Source organism: Corylus avellana, chromosome 5, assembly GCF_965113065.1.
Source record: "Corylus avellana chromosome 5, dhCorAvel1.hap1.2, whole genome shotgun sequence".
Lineage (NCBI taxonomy): Eukaryota > Viridiplantae > Streptophyta > Magnoliopsida > Fagales > Betulaceae > Corylus > Corylus avellana.
The window spans coordinates 12,012,276-12,017,134 of NC_142494.1; the positions used below are offsets into that span (position 1 = coordinate 12,012,276).

At 38.2% G+C, this 4,859-nt stretch overlaps 1 pseudogene; it reads right to left on the reverse strand.

The window, feature by feature from the left end:
* Nucleotides 1-404: 404 nt before the first annotated feature.
* On the reverse strand, nucleotides 405-3,980 carry LOC148585785 (uncharacterized; annotated as a pseudogene).
* Nucleotides 3,981-4,859: the final 879 nt, after the last annotated feature.

A 4,859-nucleotide genomic window follows, 5' to 3' on the forward strand; every position in this document is an offset into this window, starting at 1 on the left:
TCATGTTTAAGGTTATATATAACGTATATAACATATAAACGACATCATTAGAAGATTTTATAACATAAATAAATACGAAACATATACATACCTACTGTTCGGACCTCATTATGGGCTAACAGAGGATCATCCGGCTCTTGTATGTCATCTGTATCATGATCTTTCCCATCCGGCTCCTGTGTGGCATTGCACTCATGATCCCACCCATGTGTGGAGTGAGGCCTATTCTCATCATCACCATCGAACAGATTGAATTGTGGATCGATTAACCTTTCCATGTTAGTATGTACATGATGATTACTAGCCCATTCACCATCATCATGAACCTGATCCTGAGGTGGTATAGGTCGGTATAGTCCGGCCTACAGGCCCTGTGTATCATCGTCGGCGTATAAAGCCGATTGTTATGATGGCGGTATTATTGCCAAAATCTGATCTCGTACTGGTAACTTCGACCATGCTCTTTTTCTTGACATGTTTTTCACCTACAAGATAAATAAGGAAGGTGATATCACATTCAAATATATTAAAAATATATATATTGTAATTATAAACAATTATAATAATTAAAAAAAAAAAAACGCATACCCATGTCGTTTGAAGGTAGGTCGTTTGGAGGGTATGGGTACGTTGGTTGGAGGTAGGTCGTTTCGGCAACATTCAACGGCAATGTTCAGATCATGAGTAATGTTCAGGTTTAGCGACTCACTCTCATGGTAGTTGGCATATGAATCATCATTGCCTTCGCCCTCACCAATGTCGTACACGTTTCGAGGTTTAGTCCTTATAACGCAAGACCAATCTGGGTGCCTTTCATCAGCGACGTAAAATACTTGTGACACTTGCGAAGATAACACATATGGCTCATTAGTAATTTGCTCTCCCGTATGTATCAGGTTTTTAAAATTCACAAGCGTGAACCCATATTGGTCCTCCTTGTAGTCCCTACCCCTTCTTATGTCTACCCAATCACACTTGAACAACACATATCTAGTGGTGTCGCTCGATTATTCCAGTCAACTTCCCATAATATGTATAGCCATCAATGGTTGGCACGCACACACCACTGTTTTGAGTCTTTTTACCTTCATCATAGGCCAAAGTGCGAAACAATGAACCGTTAACTACGTAGCGGTTATATTTTAGAGCATTTTGAATAGGCCCTTTAGAATGGCATACAAGCTTCATCCCCAGTTCAGTGTGACATGTTGCATCCATTCGATTAACCTGCGATTTAGTATTAATAATAAAAATATTTAATATGTTATTGAAACATTTATGTTAAGTTATTATTTGGAATACAAGTCTTGCATCTTACGTAGTCATGATACCAATCACAAAATTGCTCCTTATGTTGTGTGTCTAATTCAATGTCTGTCATTCGCCTCCTATTGCTTCCTTGCCGAAGCGTATCCAAGTGTCTCCTACATGCCCATATATATATATTAGAACTAAATGTTTTATGATTCACCAATAACGTTATAAATGAAGTAACATGTGCTAAGAATACAACTCACATCAGCAATTGATGGAACTCGTCCGAGTTAAATAGAATATATCGATAAACCTGTGTCAAAGTGCGGTTGTCAAGATTAACTCGTGTTACCGCCCTGTTAGCCTCATCAGGGTTTCTTTGAGGCCTATTGTGTATTGTTGGTGCATTATTTAAATACATTGAAACAAATGACACCAGTTCTCTCGCTACGTAACCTTCCGCAATAGACCCTTCAGGTGCAGATTTGTTGCGCACGTCATTTTTTAAACCTCCAAGACTCCTACATACATTTAACCACCTTGCTCATGGAAGTAATTCATTATACATATATAGAAAAATAGATAATATTATATATTTGAATACCTCTCAGCCGGATACATCCACCGAAGCGCTACCGGTCCACCAAGTCGGCATTCTCGAACTAAATGCACAACAACATGAACCATGCTGGTAAAAATTTTGGGTGGAAATATTTGTTCCAGCTTACACAAAATTATGATGATAATATCACTCTCGAGCCGGTTTAGGTCTGATTCTGACAATGTTTTCGAACATATGCCACGAAAGAATAGCGACAACTCTATCAGAGGCCTGACAACTTTGTCTGTCAAGGATCCGCGCAACGCAATAGGCATAATTTGTTGCATGAGTATGTGGCTATCATGACTCTTCAAACCCCACTATTGTACGTTCCTTAAGTTTGACACATCGGGAGACATTTGATGTATATCCATCCAGCACTCGTAGATCTCTAATCACTTTCAAGAAATTAGTTTTTTCCATATTAGACATTGTGTGGCAAGTTGCGGGCAGATATATTTTCCCATTGTTGTTGGTGAATGGATGAAGTTTTTCTCTCAACCCCATTTTTAGCAAATCCTTACGGACTTCATGGTTGTCCTTTGTCTTCCCCGTAATGTCAAGCAATGTGCCAAGTATATTGTTCATGACATTTTTTTCTATGTGCATCACATCAAGATTGTGTCGTAACAAATTATCTTTCCAATAGGGCAAAGTGAAGAAAATATTTTTCTTCTTCCACCCAACATCAACATGTGTACCATCTATATCTTGCACAGTCTTTTGTCTTTTCTCTCTATGTGGGTCATGATCCTCACATTCAAATAATACGCCTAATTGTCTCAGGATGTCGTCGCCATTTGGCACAACAGGCGGACCATCCAATTCTTGTGTACCGTCAAAAGCTCTTTTGTTCATTCTCCACCTATGATCCATAGGCAAATATCGTCTATGCCCCATATAACAACATTTCTTCCCGTGTATTAACCATTTAGACCGTGTTGAACCCATACAAATTGGACACGCTTTTTTTCCCTTTGTACTATATCCTGACAAATCTGCATAGGCCGAGAAGTCATTTATTGTCCACATCAATGCCGATCGCAACACAAAGGACTTCTTCATTGATACATCAAATGTGCTTACTCCTGCATTCCATAATTCCTGTAGTTCTGATATTAGGGGTTGTAAGTATACATCTATTGCCATTCCAGGTGAACTTGGGCCTGGAATAATCAAGGATAAAATGACGGTTGTTTCATGCATAACCAAGGAGGCAAGTTGTTCGGAATTACCATGACAGGCCAAGTGCTGTGGGTTGAGCTCATGTTACCGAATGGATTAAATCCATCTGATGTTAGTCCAAGCCTTACATTGCGTGGATCCGATGCAAATTCTGGGTATTTCTCATCGAATGACTTCCATGCTTCACCGTCCGCTGGATGCCTCAACACTCTGTCTTTTGTGCGCCCATCAGCGTGCCATCTTATATGGACAGCGGTGTGCTGCGACATAAACAACCTTTGCAAGCATGGTATCAATGGAAACCATCGCAACACCTTAATGGGCCGTCTTTAGATGGTCGAGACTGTCCATCTCTGATATCGTCCTTCCACTTTGATAATCCGCATTTTGTACACAAATCTAAATGCTCAGTGTCCTTCCAAAATAACATACAATTATTTCGACAAGCTAGAATCTTTTCATATCCAAGCCCCAAGTCCCTCAAAATTTTTTTGGCCTCATATGTATTTTTTGGCAAAGCTTCACCATCCGTCGGGAGCAACTGATTGATGAACTCAAGCAACGATGTGAATATAGTGTTACTAATTCCACCCATACACTTCAAATTGTATAGATGTACAATAGCACCTAGCTTGCTATGTTTGGTTTTATCATGTAGTGGCTTTTCTGATTCCATACGCAAGTTGTAGTATTTTCTCACACTCTCATCATCAATTGCGTCTTGCACTGACTCTACAACATTAGGTTGCACTTCCATGTGACCAGTAAATTCGTCTATTATTGACGGGTGCATGCCGAAAACATCATGAAGCATGGCATTCATAGTTCTTGACTCGTCAGGTACGGGGGTTGAAGAAGATCCTTTAACTGTTGGTTCTCTTTGAGTAACAAGATCACATATCCTTTCTTCATGGAACACCCATTCGGTGTAACCAGTCATAATACCTATTCCACCAGTTAAATGTGTGCAAACCAACTATGGACTAAGACTCTTGTTGAATTTACACTTCTTACATGGGCAGATTATGCACTCCTTATTTGTAGACTTGTTAACTGCAAATTCTACAAATGATTTGGCTCTGTTCATATACTTAACCGAACCCCTAAACTTTGTCATCCAACTCTTGTCCATAGCGTGACTACATTATAAAAGGTTTATAAGTTATAATGAATAAGACTTAGGCTTGTTTAATTAGACTGTTGTTGAATTCTATTATAATCTTCACATAGTTAAAGTAAGCTCAGGATGTGAGGAGTAATATATCAGATTCAGATGGCATCAGAGAAGGTATTAAATTTGTATTAAATTAGGATGGCATCAAAGAAGGTATTAAACACTGATATGGAATTCTACATTACTAGTATACTAAATGAATACCTCATTTATCAGAGTTACAAGACAAGGCAAGTTTCAGTTCTTTCTTTTACTCTCAGAACACTAGGTAATTGTTCTCGGCTTATTTGGTATGGGAATGGCTTCAAAACATGAGTAATGCTATAATGTAATTGATTTTATTTTTATTTTTTACCTTACAAATGACTAGAACAATAAAACACCAATCATGAGATAGTTCATTCTTATTAGTGTTCTGTATTATTCTTAGAAGCTTTGAATAAATTTAAGACATTATGTTTGAAGTTTACAGATACTTGTGATTTATGATTCCAATATGTAAGGTCTATGAGCAATCATATAAAGGATAGCGGAACCCATCCAATCTGGTTTCTTTTAGAAAGAAAGAATAGCTATGTTACATGGTGAAATGCTTAGAATTTAAATTTTTGGAGCAGATAACTTTTTGGGAGGCATGTCTTACTC